Genomic DNA, 18,467 nt, shown 5'->3' with positions numbered 1-18,467 from the left:
TTATTATCTATATCTCAGTCATAGGAATGTATTATTTTGTGTAAATATGTAAAGAGCATACATTTTCACATTATTTATCTCAGAAACAATCAAGTATTTAATCATCAAGAAAAAACACAAATAGATCAAAAACGAAAGATATATATTGATGTACAAATTACAATCACAAAAACAATCGATTTCTTGTCTTTCGTGATGTTGAGCAGCCGACGCGTTTCGTCCTAGAGGCAGGACGTCATCAGGGCTGCAAGTGCAAACATATGATACAGTCATATCAGTGCATATGTACAATCTTGAGCAATGATATTCTAAACACATCACCAAATCTAACGGCTGGGACAGCACAATCAGGTGATTTGAGCACGTCCACTAATTACAGTAGCTCCAGCATCTCCTCTATTGATGAGAATACAACTGGAGCTGTAGGGGGTACTCCCAAAACGAATTCTTCTTTTTGCGACGAACTGAAAATGATAAAGAAAGGTCGGAAAAAGTTCATAGGAGGATTAGAAGGGGGAGGAGGAAATCCCACAAATACAAGGATGGGCACCAGGAGCCAAAACAGGACAAAGAATTAGAACAGGATCAGGTCAACCATGGGGAATTGAAAGTCATTAATTTGTCAGACAGATATCTAAATGAACATGAAATTTCTGTGTTAAAAAAAGGATTAAAGTATTGTCCTATGTATAATTGTGATTACACTAATCTCCACATTGACTTGTTTAAGTTTTGTAGAAATCTAAAATTGAAAAGCTTTTTTTCGACACTGGATGTGAATGTACAGAACAAAATATTGAATAAAAACTCTGAAATGACAACAGCTGAGTTAGAAAATGTTCATTTGTTAATGACTTTGTCGGGGGAAATGGATCTTAACTTGGATGATGTGGCCAGTCTTTGTGAAATAGAAACAAATTACCAGTGCACAAGCGGATTGCGTTGTAAATCCAAGTTTATCCCTCATGGTAGCCAATATATAGCGATTGACTTATGTATGGAAAAAACTGTGCAAGAGTTCCATAAAATACAAGACAAATTTCCATTTAAAAGTCATCATAAAGATAATTTGTCCCGGCAAGAAAGATTAGCCTTATCTAATTTGAAACAGGATCCCTCAATTATCATCAGAGAAGCGGATAAGGGAGGGAACATTGTCGTGATGAACAGAACAAACTATGTGTCAGAAATACGTGAACAACTTAAAGATGCCAATTGTTATAAGAAAGTGAGAGCAAATCCGATGAAAGAAGTTGCTCAAAATATATCTGAACATCTTTTTGTATGGAAGGAAGAGGGCCTGATTGATGGATCAGAATATAAGTATTTAAACGTTAGCCATCCGGTCTCTCCTTTCCTTTACACATTACCAAAAATTCATAAATGTAGAGACAATCCACCAGGTAGGCCTATAGTCTCCAGCATTGGTAGCGTCACTGAACACCTTTCAGAATTCGTAGATGGTTTTATCAAACCATTAGTGGTGAACTTACCCTCATATGTGAAGGACACCACTGACATCCTCAACAAACTGAACGATTTCAAATGGGAAGATGGTATGATTTTGGCCACGTTAGACGTGGTAGGACTTTACACTTGTATTGAGATGGAGAAAGGCATACAAGCATTAGAACACTTTCTCAGTAGCAGAAGTGCCAGTCTAAGACATCACTCTAAAATGTTAATACAAATGAGTCAGTTGATCCTTGAGAATAATTATTTCCTATTTGAGGATGAATGGTTCCACCAGATTAGGGGTACGGCGATGGGATCCAGGTTTGCTCCCTCGTATGCCAATCTTTTCATGGGTTGGTATGAGAGGGAGCACGCCTGGAGCCGCAGAGCAGGAGAATGGATGGATCTGGTGGTATTTTGGGCCAGATTCATCGACGACATTCTAATAATATGGAGAGGCACCTCTGCTGATTTAAACAATTATCTGTGCTATTTGAACAATAATGATTTCAATGTGAGACTCACGATGAACCAAAGTTCATCAAGCATTGAATATTTAGACGTGACGCTGATGGTGGACGGAGACCAAATAAACAGCAAATTGTTCAGAAAAGAAACCGCCACCAACTCCATCCTGAGGGCAGATAGTTTTCATCCAGGATCTGTAATTGGAGGGATACCATACGGAGAAATGGTGAGAACCAGAAGAAATTGCAGTCGGGATGAAGACTATTCCAAAGAATTAAATCAATTAAAACAAAGACTGAATAAGAGAGGTTATGCCAAGAAAGACCTGGCAAGGGCTAGTGAGAAAGCGTCTAAGATTGACAGAACAACAACTTTGCTTCCTAATAAGAAAGAAACTGTTAGACACAAACCTTCCTTTGTTACAACATACTGCATGCAAAAAGACAAAATCAGGCAAGCACTGAGTAGGAATTGGACTTTATTAAAAGGTGTCCCGGGCTTGTCAACTATACTAGATGATAAGCCCATAATAACATTCAAGAAATGTCCAACGATCAGGGATAAGGTCTCATCGAATTATATCCGTCCGATATCGATACAGACCAAGGACTGGCTTCCCACACAACCTAAAGGTTTTTACACATGTGGGATGTGCGTAATATGTTCTTATGGCATGAACAAAACTAAAATTTTCAATTTCAATGGCACTAGACAATTCCGTATAAATGAATTTATCAATTGTAACAGTGTTGGAATAGTCTATGCCATCATTTGCAGTTGTAACAAAGTATATATAGGGAGCACCAAAAGACCCCTTAAAATGAGGATACAAGAGCACAGGCGTGCAATTATAAATCGAGACACGAAATCCCCATTATATGTACATATGGAGAAGGAACATGGTGCGAACATGGACTTCAAATTCCATGGAATAGAGAAAATATCCCAACATGTGAGGGGGGGTGATTGGGAACTACGAATCCGTCAAACTGAAGCACGCTGGATAATTAAATGTCGAACGATGAAATATGGTTTGAACATTGATTCTGAATTACACCATTTTCTGGCATAATCATCAGTTAAGTGCTGATTCAATTGATGTACATGATCAGTAACAATTAATGTGAAAAGAAATGTCTTACTTATTATGTATAATGCTCATTGTACACATTCTGTGGTATCTAGCAGAGGCAAACTGTGGTTTATCAATTCATTCCTTTGACATGCGCACCTTTTTCTGCCTACTTTTAGGCATTTGAGACATGAATAATGTGATATAGTGTTTGAGCACTTTCATGTCTCATGTCACCATAAATAAAGATTTCATGATCTAAGATATACTCCCTAACCTAAATTGAGTACAGTGCTAGTTCGTTTTAAGTCCTTCAGAATATAGGCAGCATGAGGAATTTTAATTTAGCATAATGCAGGTCCGTTTCTAAATCTAAATATTTGAATGTATGCCAAGGTACTATTAATGGTAACACAGAACTTGAGTAAGGCATGCACAGAAATAATACTTAGCGGAAGTAGTTATTTACGAAAGGAATTCAGGTCTAACCAATCCCGGTGGCATTTACGAATTATATGACTTTGCTGTATTTGCTCAATTTCACTGTGAGTTTGTAGATCGGGTTTGTGTTCCGATGAACATGTAGTTGCAGGTTTGAACATGCTTTGATACTTTTGTACATTATCAGAAACGTGAGCGGACTTGCTAGGAAACTCGTTTAGTTAGATGGCTCGAACATGTTTTCAAACTTCTGCGCATAATCAGATACGTAGGCGGACCTGAAAGGGAACTGGTCGGGCTAGACGAAACCTCAGCTGCGCAGTACCGGAAATAATAGCAGCAGTAACAGGAAACAATTCGGCTAACAAACCGATTTGGAAACCCTCACATTTAACACTTAAAGCAAGTTGCGCATGAGCGGAAATGAAAAGCAGCCGGAAACATGGTCCGTAGCGGACCTGGCTGGGAACTTTCTCTGTTACACAGATGGGTTGAATTAGTTTGCGCGCGAAATAGAGCGTGCTGTGATTGGCTACTGGCATCTTTTTAGGAGCAGGGAGTCTGCGGCACTTCACCTTCGGGATTTATCATACCCGGATGGTGTGGAGATGAGGATGAACACGAGGCCACGTTATTAAGGGTAAGCAGAGAGGAACAGATAGAACTTTGGTTAACGGATTAACTCAGATGGATGGGAGCTACATTATTTGTTCATTTTTGTTGTTGTTTTTAGAATGGATGCATTCGGAAGGAATTGATAGGAACACTGCTTAATAGATGTGAAATATTCCTGTTGCGGTCATTACACTGAGTTAGGGTGAGTAAATAGGAAGGTCCTAGTTCTTTACTTTTCATGATGGACAATAGTTCACCTTAATACATGAAGGTTTATTAATTCTTCCAGGTTTTGATATTACATTGGCAGAGCAGTTTTTAAAGAACTCTCGATTTAAAAAATAAGGGACAAATCGATTTGAGAAAAACACCGACCTAGTGGTTTATAAGGTAGGAATTCCTATAGTTGCAATCATGCTATTCAGAATGATGTGGCTACTTAGAAGTATTAGAATATTTGAATAGTGAAGATGATACTGTGGTGATATAATAAACGCATTTGGGTAATTGATCGGTTTTCCTTTTTCTACCTCACCTTAGTTCATTACTGATATAGGTGCACTGGTGAAGAATTGGCCTCTTGTATCAAACTGCCTTGATTCAAGGTTCAAAATTCAAAGACAAGGACAGAGGAGCCTTATTATTTGTATGAGGTGAGCTGTTCATCCATGATTTTCTCACTAAACGCACGCCACAGTTGGCTAGCTTTTTATCCCAGAATGTAGGTGTAAGTTTTAGGTGAAAAGAATGAGCTGCAGATATCGGCTCTGTGTGAAATATAGGCGAACAGTCCCGCAAGGGTCTAGTAGTGTAATATTCATGTGCTGAATTCTCTGTTATTACCACCCGGCACAAGGAGCTGTTATTTACTAATAAGTTAATTAATGATTTGGTGATGTGTTTAGAATATCATTGCTCAAGATTGTACATATGCACTGATATGACTGTATCATATGTTTGCACTTGCAGCCCTGATGACGTCCTGCCTCTAGGACGAAACGCGTCGGCTGCTCAACATCACGAAAGACAAGAAATCGATTGTTTTTGTGATTGTAATTTGTACATCAATATATATCTTTCGTTTTTGATCTATTTGTGTTTTTTCTTGATGATTAAATACTTGATTGTTTCTGAGATAAATATAGTACTCCCAGCTTTTTTTCTTGTTTATGTGCATATCCAGTCTGGGGTGGGGACGATGCCCCATTAGTTGGTGGAGTGCTAATTAATACTATTATTAGAGAACTATCCCTATTAGTGCGCCCCACTATACCCTACGTCGTCCACGAGCCTTGTAGTGTAACAGCATACATTTTCAAGTTATATGTACTATTATGCCCTATAAAAAAATAACCTTCCACTCAGAGCTCTTCGATGTAAAGAATAAAAAAACATCAACAGTCTGTGGCCAGTGTCCTTCCACTGGCTGCAGGCTTCTTCCAGATACTTAAAAAAAAATCAATTTCGACATACCTGTAGCGTCGCGCTCTAGTTGCCGTGCACGGCGCGATGACGTGGCGCGAGGCAGCCATTTTGAGAGCCTACTAGAGAGAAGTTCACGGAGAGCTCCGGACGTTCCCGGCGCTCTCCTGCTGTGAAAATAAATGTAGCTCTCCAAATCCTCACCTGTCTCCAGAGCCTCATTGGGGGTGATCTGGGAATTTACAGTGGCTACGAGGCTGGGCTCCAATAGAAAAAAAAACCCGAAAGAAACACAAGCAAAAGAAAATCAGACCCACCGGGCATAGTGGTGACACCACGAGGGGCAGCAAGAAAGGGGAGCGAAAAAAACTGCAGGAGAGCGTGGCAGAGGGCAGTACCACGACGGGCAGGCAACCAGGGAGAATAAGCTTAACCAGGCACAACAAGCAGCACACGAACGCAGCAGTGCAGAAGGCTACTCCCACAGGGACATCCACCATCATAAGGGTAAGGAGGTAGCAGAAAGGGGAGGACACCTCACCAGAAGGCCGTCACCCATCGCAGGCACCCAGAAAATACCCAGGGTCCTGGCGGAGTTAGGGCAACACGGAGAAGGGGGTGCCTTAGAGCCCCAACCGACCCAGACGCACGGAGAGAGTGCAAGCGCACCAGGCAGCCCAAGGGGACAAGAGACAGAGCCGGAAAGACGCACCGAAATGAGCGCGCAAGCGTCCTCACTCACGACGCCAATCCCGTTCTTACCCAAACCAGTTGATCCCTTAATGAAGTGGGAGGACTGGAAAGAATATTTTATGAATTACATAGAAGCCCTGGAAGACGAGAAAGGAGAAGCATACCCCAGCAAGAGGAAGAAAAGAATATTGCTACACAACTTGGGCCCAGAATGGATCAGGGTCTTCCAAAATCTAGTACCCACACCCAGGCAAGCTGCAGATGACGACGTGTTCCGACATGCGATAGAGGATCTAAACAATCACTATCGGCCGGAAGTGTGCACGTCCATAGATAGATAAAACTTCCAACAAAGGAAACAGGAAATGGGCGAATCTATAGACGACTATGGAGCTGCACTAAGAAAACTGGCGATCACGTGCAAATTTGGTGTCTTGCATGATGAATTTATAAAATACCAAATAGTCATGCACACGATAAAAAAAGCGGTCCAAGACAAACTAAGTGTGAACGGAGATGCAACACTGAAGGAAGTTATTGCCATGGTGAAAAAGGCGGAACTATCCAAAAGATGAGCTGACGCAGCAAAAAGAGAATCCACCCTGAGGCCCATGGTCAATAAAGTCGATAAAGCAGAACCATTAGAGAGAAACAAAGCCACGGCAACGGAAGGGAAAGCGCCGAATAGGTGGACAGTAAGACCAACATAGCAAAAAAGACAGAACAAGAAAGCACAAACACGTGCTACAGGTGCGGAAGCCAGTCCCATGCGGCGTACGACAAACGATGCCCAGCGTTTCGAGCGAAATGCATGTACTGCGGGATAGGACACTATGAAAAAGTGTGTCGCCGCAAGATGAAGAGACCAACGGTGAAATACGTGACGCATGAACCGGAGGAGGGAGGTGAAAGAGAACAGGATGAAGAGGACAACGTGCTGTGCGTCGAAGAACAAGTACTAGGCATTGACTGCAGACGCTCCAGGAAACTACAATGCGACATAGTTATAGGAGGCATAAAATGGTAGCGGACTCGGGCTCCCGTTACACCATCGTCCAAAGAACAGTGTGGAGCGAAAACTTCAAACCCAGCCTGGGACCGCATCTGAAACCTCCGGACATAAGGCCAATCACGTACACGGGTGAACCTATTCCGATGGTAGGATACCGAGTCTTGAAGTTCGAGTTCAAAGGCCGCAGTGCTGAGTGCAAGCTGTACGTAGCAGAGAAGGGCCCGTCAGTCCTTGGGTGGATAGATCAAGGCGATCTGGGCACACAATTGAACCCAGGAGGAGACACGCAGGTACTGATGACCAGCACAGAGCGTCAACCGAACTTCGAGAAGATGAGAAGTGAATTCCCCAACGTATTTGGAGGAACAGTAGGCAAACTAGTGAAATTCACGCATAGGATAGACCTTAAGTAGAATACTATGCCGGTATCCCACAAAGTGAAGAACATACCCATAGAGGTCAGTGAAGCAGTACAACAAGATTTGCAGAGACTGGAAGACAATGGGATCATTGAACCCATAAACTGCTCGGAGTGGCTAGCTCTGTTTGTGGTGGCCATGAAACCTATGGTAAGGTCCGTCTATGCGTGGACTTACGCGAGCTAAACAAGTGCATAATCGTGGAGAAATTCCCGTTGCCGCGGATAGAAGAAATGCTGGTGGAGACGAAGAGGATAAAGTCGTTCTCCACCATTGATCTCACATCAGCCTATCACCAGATAGCACTACACCCCACGAGCCGGAAGCTGACGTCTTTTATAACACCCTTCGGATGCTACCAGTTCCGCCGCATGCCCTTCGACTTAGCGTCGGCAGCGGCTGTGTTTCAAAAACGTATGCATAAATTGTTCAACGACATAGAGGGCGTACAGTACTTCCAAGATGACATATTGGTGATGGGCAAGGATCAAACCGACCACGACAAGAAGCTGGCCAAGTTCTGGAAGGTAATGGCCTCATAGCTGAATGGGATAAGTGCCGGTTCGGAATGACATCAGGTACCTGGACAGAAGATGCACCTAAGGACTTCAACACAATAAAGGAAGACATCAGCATGGCCGTACCCCTTCAAGGATATGATCCTCATGGGCTGTCCATATTAACTACAGATGCCAGTGAAAGAGGACTAGGAACAGTCCTTATGCAGGAAAGGAAGAAAGGAGAAGTGGTAACCCTCAGCTTTGCGTCCAGGTCCTTATCCCCAACTGAACAGAAATTCAGTGTAATAGAAAAGGAGATGCTGGCGGTAGTGTGGGCCATGGGGAAGTTCTGCCAATTCTTTTGGGGCACGAGGTTCAAGCTCAAGACAGACCATAAACCCCTGGTCAAAGTACTCACGTCAAGTGGCCATGCCAGCGCAGCACCCCGCATCGTCAAGATGACTCTGAAACTGTTAGACTACAGGTATGATGTGGAGTATATACCAGGGACAAGGAATAAGGTAGCCAACTACTTCAGTAGAGCTTCAGCGAAGGAGGAAGCCCTGACCGGCGCAGACGAGAGTGAAGTCCTGGTGGCTTTCACAGAGGATCCGGAGAAAGTGATAAGCGGCCAAGATTGAACAAAAGCCTATGAAGATGATCCCGACATCAGAGATGTTAAAGAATTCCTGCTACAAGGGTGGCTGGAAAAGAACCATCTACGGGCGGCACTCAGGAAATTCTACGAGGTGCGCGAGGAGTTGTCCATAGGAGATCAGGGGACATTCCGGTTTAGAGGGGACAAAGTAGTTCCCCTAATGACATTGATACCTCACCTGTTAGCTGTACTGCATGAAGGACACCTGGGTATCGTGAAAACGAAGATGAGAACGAAACAGATGTACTGGTGGCCAGGAATGGACATCCAGGTTGAGAGACATGTAAGGAAATGTGACCAGTGCCAGAGAGCGGATAAGACTCAAACACCACTAAGACCATCATTAGGGAACTTCGCCAACCCTATGAATCCTTGGGAGGAAGTGTCGATAGACATTCTGGGGCCAGTCCTAGATACCCAGGGTACCCCGAAGTATGTGTGTGTCCTAATCGACAGGTATTCAAAGTGGCCCGAGGTGCACATACAAGAGGAGATGGACACGGAAACAGTCCTCCGATTCCTAACTGTCGTATTCCTCACAGAAGGCATACCCCGATACGGTGAACAGCCTTTACAACGAAACTTTTACAACGCACTACCATTACGAAGCAACTTTTACAACGCAAACTATTACAACGCATAGCGCTGGGGGGCGCTCTAGGATAGGGAATAGGTTTAATGTACTATCCAACACCTTCCCTACTATCCACGGGGACTGGAGTTGGAATAGTAAATTAAACTATTCACTATCCAGAGCCCAAAAGCATTATGCGTTGTAATGGTATGCGTTGTAAAAAATGCGATGTAAAGGCAGGCGTTGTAAAAGTATGCGTTGTAACGTCATACATCCCCCCGATACATCCTGAGCGACAATGGTCCACAATTCACCTCGGAAAAATGGTACAAATATCTGGAACGGAATGGGATCAAGATGAAACATACATCCATATACCACCCAGCCGGCAACGGCCTAGTTGAAAGGTTTAACCGTGTCATAATGGGTTCTATACAAGCTGCCATTGCGATGGGCAAGGACTGGGAAAAAGAAGTTCAGAGTATGTTGTGGGCTTACCGAGCAGTGGTGCAGCACAATTTGGAGAAAGCACAAAGAATATACACCGAGCACTACAATAGGCGACGCAATGTGAAGGAAGCCTCTCTTGAAAGAGGGGAGTGAGTCAAACTGGCCCTGCTGAGAAGGAAAGGGGACAGCAAATACAGTCAACCCATGCAGGTGAAGGAGGTGTATGACAGGGCAGCTTTGCTTAGCGATGGAAACGTCTGGTCCCAAGACCGCATGTCCAAATGCAACAAGATTTTGCAGTGGACCAATGAAGAAAGATCGAAGACATCACAAGATGAAGCCCCACCCACAGACAAGGAGGTACGGTGTGGAGGAGAAGAGGACCAAGGGGCAGGAGTGAGCGGTATGGAGTTCGAGAATGGAGACAACCCCATTGCAGGAGAACATCAGGAAGAGGTTAGTGAGACTCAGAGAAGAGAGAGCCCTCTGAAAATCGAAGACAGGCCGGCGAACCTGGCGGAGGGCAACCCAGGGAATGCCTCCTCCACTCCGGTAAGACGTACAAGGGCAGGCAGAGCAGTTGTGAAGCCTACCAAATACTGAAACTATGAACTGGGAGATGGGAGATGAGTGTGATCTGATGATGGACTTTAAAATTTCTATTGTTATATAAAGAAGGGAGATATGTAGTGCCGCGCTCTAGTTGCCGCGCACAGCGCGATGACTTGGCGCGAGGCGGCCATTTTGAGAGCCGACTAGAGAGAAGTTCACGGAGAGCTCCGAACGTTCCTGGCGCTCTCCTGCTGTGAAAATAAATATAGCTCTCCAAATCCTCACCTGTCGCCAGAGCATCATTGGGGGTGATCTGGGACTTTACAATACCCTCTTCGAGAATGCATGTCTCTGCTGCCGTGTCCTGCTCTCTCTTCTTGCTTTTGCCACACCTACCCCACCTCTCCCACTGCCCACTGTTGGTGCTCCCTACCCCTACCCCCCTCCTGCTGTTGCTTGCCACAAGTCACTCTTGTTTCTTTCCCACCCCGTCCCGGTGTGCGTTATCACTGCTTCTCCGCCCCACCTCTGTGTGTCTTTTTGTATTTATGCCCCCCCTCACAGTTGCTTCCCACATGACACTCTCGTGTTTTTGTATTTATGCCTCCCCTACAGTTTTAAAAATGGTATTACGATTCTTTTGAATACGTGTAAACATTTTTGCAAGCGTTTACAATCTTAAATTTGCTTCATAATATATATTAACTAAATAATTTTCTTTTAAAATCGAGGTTACACGGAACCCATTCCTTCACGTTGCAACATGTCTTTGGCGCCAGGGTTCTGCTTTTTGGTGAAAAAATGTTTTCCTTACAACCGACATATGACGTTCCAATCCTTTCTACTGTCACACTACGGCTCTCCAGAGAGGGTTGGGGCAGGTGTGCGTACAGGAACGATCAACCATGAACATTACAAACCTCTGAAGTTGGTGGATGGGGAGATTTAGCAATGACCAATGATATTGAAAAAAATCCCTAAAGCAAATAAGTTTGGTGGCGACATGAAGGGTTAGCTGTAGCTGTTTCCTTTTTCTGTAAGAGTTGTTGAACTGACGTTGGTCAAGATGTAGATGTGATTTTTATAGTGGGCATATCACATGAGATTTGCCCCTGCCACATTAGACCCACTGTCCCCTCTCCCTTACTTTTTTACCCCCAAAAATCACACCAGGCAAGTGTTTGGTCTTCACTGCGTAGTATTTATTAACTTGTTGGATACCGCAATCTTTATTGTTGATGCACTGTCAACACTTGACCACATTTATTACCAAAAAGCCACACACATTGATACAAGCAATAAGGGTCATATTATCAAGAACGGCGATAAAATGATCGCCGCTTTAGCGGCAGGAAACTGACGCTAAAGGGGCGATAATGGGCTTGATAATATGCCCCAGAGAATTCCCATAGAAGCCCATGTTCACACCAGAACATGGGCTTCTATGGGAATTCACAAGGGCATATTATCAAGCCCATTATCGCCGCTTTAGCGGCAGTTTCCTGCAGCTAAAACTGCGATAATTTTTATCGCTGTTCTTGATAATATGCCCCTAAGTTTGCAAAATATACATTTGCACCAGAGGTTGAGATTGTATTCACATTTTGGCACTCCAGAGACACTCTTGTTGCGTGTTGTGCCAGCAGGACACAACAAGTTTTCCTGTGTGCAGAGTTGCCCTGGCTGTCCCTAGTGCTGAAGTGGGAGCCGCAGGTTTGCTGGTTTTACCACTTAGATGGTGCTGGTGAGGAAAGAAATGCAAACACTCTATAAAGGGGCCACTGAAGTGAGGGTCCCTGGAGGCACAGTGTCGGACAAAGGTAGTGGTAGCCGGACCGACCCCCAACAAGACTTGGCAGTAGCAAGCACACCCTTGGGTTACTTCAACGTCCTGGAGTCTAGGCGAAGATAATGGTAGCCACCTGAAACATGCTGGAGGCCAGAAATACATTTCCCAAACTGCACTAACCCATTTACTTTTGGGCAATCCTTCGGCGGGCCTGGAGGCTAATCATTCTTTCGTTCTGGGAGCGTGCTTTACCTGTAAGCTACAGGGGACTAGTACCTCCAGTCCAAGGGAGTTCTGGTGTTGCCTGTATTATTCTATTATGTATTATTCTATGCCCCCTGAACACTTATAGTAGCCCTTCAAGGAAAGAGGCTACTATAGGGACATATAGGCTTGCATATATATGTCCACACCTTTAAACCCTTCAGTGCTGGACACGTTCAGCGGACGTCGCGTGCACTACCTCGGTAGTGCTGCGCACGTCCGCTGAACGTTCTGGCCCCGCCCGCGCAATAGAACGTTCCGCACCAGCGCGGAACGTTCAGCGCAGCGGAGGGGTTAATATAATGTATTCTGCCTTCTGGGCTCAGGAGGTCTACCTTACGGGTTAAAAATAGTGCTGTGACCTTGCTACTCATGGGGGCATATCAGCAACAAGAAGCGATAATCATCGCGTTTTAACTTAACATCAGCTATCGCTGGATTTTATCGCAGAGATAGCACGCTATCAGCAACGCTTATCTCCAATGCGATAGGAAATCCAGAGATAGCAGCGAAAGTGTGCGATTATTGCTGGAAACCCAGCGATAACAGCACAGCGATAGTCAAATCCTTGTTGATAGGGCAGGGCGAACTCATCCCTACAATCCACCTCCCATTGGATATAATGGGGAAGTCAGATTGAAAGCAGGCATAAACAAAGCAGCGATAAGCGCAGTTAGCGCTATTATTATCGTCTCTACGCGGGTTTGCGGCCAGATTGCTGATAGGAGTAAGTTGTGTTAGTGACATGTCTCATATTATTTTAGAGAGGAACGCCTACTATGTATCTCATTAGCGTTGAGATGCTGGGCGTTAAGGAAACAGGCGCTGAAGCATGGATTCACACGATAGCGTGACCTTGCTGATCACGTGATAAAATTATCGCCGCTTTTCGCCCGAAAACGGACGCTAAAGTGGCGATAATTTTATTGCGGCGCCTTGATAATATGGGCAAAGCCGAGTTTGAGTAGGTTGCACTGCTCATGCAGGGCCTCATTTACTATTTTTTAATACACAGCAGCACCGCAAACCTTCCAGCTGCACTGTGGTGCGTCAAAATAAAAGGGCAGAAATGCACCGTATGGTGCATTACTGTCCTCCTTTGCGCCGGAGCACATATAGTAGCTGTGCATCGACGCAGACTCGCTTGCGTCATGTTGCAAGGATACCTGTGTTGTGGGAATGATTGTTGTTGTGCAGGAAGGGACACCTTCTCCACAAAAACAATAATTGATGGCATTTTCCTTTTTCTATGCGTGCTGCAGAATGCAGCATTCATAGAAAGAGGAAAATACTAAGAGAAATACAAGTATTTCTGCTTGTTGCCCCACTCCTATGTCTCTACTAGGGAGGAGTAGGATTCTGAAGCATTCCCAGCTTTACAAAACGTTGTAAATATGGGATTGTGTCACTTTCATGGGTGTTGCGTGGAACACCCACAGAAACACCCATTGAACACCCGTTTCACCAATATTCACAGGGCCATGAAAAGGCACAGAGGGTGACTATATGTGGCCTTGTACACATGGCAAGTCCATTTCTCTGCCGTGCCCCAAAGAAAGTGAGGCACCGGCAGCACAATGGGCTTGTAAATGAGGCCTGCTGTCATCTGTTTACTCGGTTCACTCAGGGTGGCACAATCACTGCTTCAGACTCTGGTAACCCCTTTAACTCACATGCCCTACGTACCACTGGTACCACTTACCAAGGACTTATATGAGGGTTAAAGTCCTTGCCAAATGGCGTTGCCAATTCACATATATCTTATTTTAGGGCACTGGCACTGGGGCCTCGTTAGCCGGCTCCAAAAAAAGTGTTGGGTGGCCTTACAAAAAGGGCACTTTTCTACACCTACATATTATCAGATGTTTGTCCCAATTCCTTGTAAATGTGAGGTCACGGGAATTATAAGTAAATGTGAGGTTGTGAGAATCATAAAATAGTCTGTTTCAGGAGTAATCCTCCTTAAATAGTTTTGGCACACCTTTACCTTGTTCAGTTGGCTTCTATCCACTTTCCGATGTGTATTTTACCTTTTATATCTTCCAGTTTCACCTCTATAGCAAATCTGACTTGTTTGAAGGTCTATGTGTTAACAGACTGGATTAATTGGTTGAAAATAGCACAACAATAACATACCACAACAAAAAATAACAATAGGCAGAATTATAGAAAGTGTTCTTAGGTGTGGATATAATTTTCTTTTTATTCTTCTGATATATAACACAGTTTTTCGTTCTACAGGATAAATCCATAGTCCAAAATACGTCTCAGTTTCCCTTTTCCTTTCTCTTCAGGACAGTGTTATGCAGCGACTTTTCCTAGCCACGTCCACACCAGAATGTATCTCAAAGAGAACACAGGTAATTATACATTAAGTGAAAAGAAAGGTCCCTATTCAGAGAACTAACTTAAGACAAAATCCTAAATGTACCTCCATTCTGGTATTCACAGAATGCACTTACTCATTTCGGTAGTCACAGAAGTTAGGAGTCCTAACTTTAGGACTCCTAAATGGCTTCTGTGAATACCGAAAGTCTTAAAGTTACGATTTTTCTCAGTTTAGGAGTAGTAAAGTTAGGAGTCCTAACTTTACTACTCCTAAACTGAGAAAAATCCTAATTTTAAAACTTTTGGTATTCACAGAAGGCATTTAGGAGTCCTAAAGTTAGGAGCCCTAACTTTACTACTCCTAAACTGAGCAAATTCATAATTTTAAGACTTTCGGTATTCACATAAAGCATTTAGGAGTCCTAAAGTTAGCAGTCCCAACTTTACTGCTCCTAAATTGAGAAAAATCCTAATTTTGGTGTTGCCTTCTGTCCTTAGGGCCACTCCTGATCTTCTTTCACATTGGCATTGTAGCTCCATGGCCTCCCTGGGGAAAGTCCTTTGTTGTAGATTTTTTATCAGTCCTAACTCCTACTTCCTGTCACCTGTCTTTGTTTCCGTCCAATCTTGCTGTGGTGTGGTTATACTTCTCTTTTCATATTTGCCTCCTTACTTCTTTCCTCTCCTTTAACTACTACTGTTTTCCTTTATAGGAACTGTTGCTGTTCCTGGATGGAGAGACCACTGAACTTGCTGTGTCCATGTTCCTATGTGGGACCAACTGTGCTGAACCTTGGTTTCCCAGGGATGGAATGTTATTTCCTGCTGAGGGTTCTTGCATCCCTATCTTAATGGAATATATGACATTACAACGCAAACAATTACAACGCATGCTTTTACAACGCGTTTTTTACATCACAACTACCATTATATTGCATGATTTTACAACGCATGCCATTACACTGTATTTTTAAAAACTAATACATTACCACACATTCCATTACAATGCATATCTTTACAACGCATACCATTAAACAATGCATAATACTTTTAGGGCAACAGTAGGGTAAGTGTTGGATAGTGTAGGGGTAAAATTACTATTCCCACTCCAGTAAGTGCAACAGTCGGGTAAGTGTTGGATAGTGTAGTGGTAAAAATTACTATTCCCATACCAGTGAGTGCAACAGTAGGGAAAGGGTTGGATAATGTAGGGGTAAAAATTACTATTCTCATCGACACCAAAACCCATACCCACCCTAAAACAAAAAAAATCTCCATTACTTACGTTATATTTCTTTGTAATGGCATGCGGTGTAATGGTATGCGTTGTACTGACATGCGTTGTAGTGACATGCGTTGTAATGGCATGCGTTGTAATGGCATGCAATGTAAAGACTGTTGTGTTGTAACAGTTGCGTTGTAAAAGCAGTGTGATGGAATGGCTGCGTTGTAATGGATGTTTCTGGCCGTCACCGCGCAGTAGAGCGATTGACCCAAGCGCACCGATTTGTAATGAAGTGACCCCTGAAGAAGGGTCCTTTTTTGACCCAAAATGCATTGGGACATGAGAAACTGTCAATGCTTATAATTTGGAACTCGAGAGAAAGTAAAATCTGCATGTTGCCACGGATGAAATCGAGCGTCATAATAAAATAATCGTCAAAGAGTACATTAAAGCTTTATGAAATTCATCGCTTATCCTGTTGAATCAGCACATAAACTATTCGTAATTGCAAAGTGCTCCTGCCTGCAGGAAGGCTTCACTTCCCAGCATTCTTGACCAGTTGTATCGACGGCGCCTAGGGACACGGCGCACAGGCAAGGGCGCACACAGAAGAATTTGCAATTATTGTATATTAAAAGTGTTCTACTCGAGTGCATACTGGCCACATCGTTATTATTTGTAATGGATGTTTACCATCTTAATGACCACCCTCCATTCTCAGGCTGATCTTCATTCGTTTAACAAAGTTCACTCCAGTTGTCCCACCTATGAGAAGGTCTCAAAACCCACCCTAACAGTTGTATCTCTCTGTTGAGCCCTGGAGCCTCCTCTGGGCAGACCCATGTGCTCTTTGACCATCCTATCTCAGCTGATATCTTTCTGTCCGATCGCAAAGGCAAGTGGTTCTAGCTTGTCTTCCCACCTGGAGAACTTAACACACTTCTCCTTTTAATTTTTTTTTCACTTTTCTGTTTTTCCTTGGTATGTGCTTCAGTCTCTTCTAGTCGTTTGCTCTGCATGATCTACACATTTGTTTCTCCTTTGCTAACGTGGTTTGCAGCCTTTTCATGCTGTCCCTATTGGAATAGCACCCATGCCATGGAAAGGCAGACATCACTGTCCGGTACTGGTAGGCCTAACTAATGCTTGGGAGGTGGCTGGTTGCAATGATGGAAGATGAACTGAACTGAAATATACTGAATTAAACTGCCACTGGAATGATGTAGAAGGAGGATGCATTATCTGGGTTGCTTCCAGCTAGTGAAATCACTACTATTTCCATACTATGTCCATAGGCAGGAACACATGATGGGGAAATGGGATAAGTAAGGTTGATTGGGATGACCACTGGCAGGGGAAGGTATAAATCGCAGTTCCACTAATCATTTATTCCTATGCTAGACTGCACTTTCTTTTGTATTGTTTGTTTGGGCGGTGTCCGCTTATATCTATGCTTAAAATAAACAAATAATATAAAAAGTACTACACAAAAAGGAATAGCTCCCATGTCATAGGGTAGGTCTCTTCCAGTTATTATCTAGATCTCGTACAGTACCTCATCCCATTATTTCCTCAATCTTGGAATTACCATAAAATGAGCCTTACAGCGTTTACCCTATTAGCTTTTTTGATTTTATGCAACATTGCTGGAGTGTGGTGCCATCTATAAAGTGTCTTTGTCATAGAATCCCTCCTCTGGTTCTCACCAGCCAACTTGCTAGAGCACACAATTATGTTTGCCCACTGTTGCTCCCCCATAATGATTTCCATCTCCTTCTCCCCATAAACTAGGAAAGGCTATTTGAGCATCTCAATAGCTCAAGTACTCAATTTATATATGTGAAAAGTTGCGTCATTATTTGAGAGAGGACGAAGCGCAGTGCCAATAATAAACACAATCTTTGTCAGGATGTACCACAACCATCACTAAATTAACCTGTGCTTAACCCTCTGGTACTTTGGCACAAAAGCAGTTAGGTTTAACTTAGAGGCAAAGTGTGAAGTATGTATGCAGCAGACAAACAGTAATAAAGTGATTACACAACATATGAAAAAAATCCCAAACCAATTTAGAAAGTACATTTTAATGAAGAAAATCACATAAAAGCAAACCAAATTCAATAGTTAGAACCAGATATTTCGATTTTTAAAGTTTTAATGAAAATAGCGACAAGAAGCAGAAAGTGGAACTCACAGTTACGTGGTTGTGCTACACAGGTGCTAAGTCACAAGGTCCGGCTGACCGCGTTGGAGTGCAGGCCAGGTACATGGACAAGCTTAGTCCGCTGAAGAGTTCCCTTCTCAGGTCCAGAGTGAAAAGTTCCATTCATGTTGGAGGAGACTGCTAGGAGAGGCTTCCGGCATTAAAAAAAGGTGGATCGGTGTGGTCAGTCGTTGCTGTAGCTTAAAGATCTCGTTGTTACTGGAGCCTTGTGGTGGATATGCAGACGGTTGCTGTTGGCACGAAATGCAGGTCTCGCATTGCTAATCATCACAGACGCTCACTGTCAGCACGAACAGCATGTCTTGC

At 43.5% G+C, this 18,467-nt stretch overlaps 1 long non-coding RNA gene across 1 annotated transcript in view; it reads left to right on the top strand.

The window, feature by feature from the left end:
- The window catches only part of LOC144762888 (uncharacterized), a 438,864-nt gene extending 422,796 nt beyond the window's left edge, over positions 1-16,068 (top strand). Inside the window, exon 5 of the long non-coding RNA XR_013596159.1 lies at positions 15,426-16,068. This is a non-coding gene — a long non-coding RNA (uncharacterized LOC144762888). The remainder of the gene's footprint in view (positions 1-15,425) is intronic.
- The last annotated feature ends 2,399 nt before the right edge of the window (positions 16,069-18,467 follow it).

This window comes from Lissotriton helveticus, chromosome 6 (genome assembly GCF_964261635.1).
Source record: "Lissotriton helveticus chromosome 6, aLisHel1.1, whole genome shotgun sequence".
Lineage (NCBI taxonomy): Eukaryota > Metazoa > Chordata > Amphibia > Caudata > Salamandridae > Lissotriton > Lissotriton helveticus.
The sequence above is the reverse complement of the archived record's forward strand: the minus strand, read 5'-3'. Positions and strand labels throughout refer to the sequence as shown.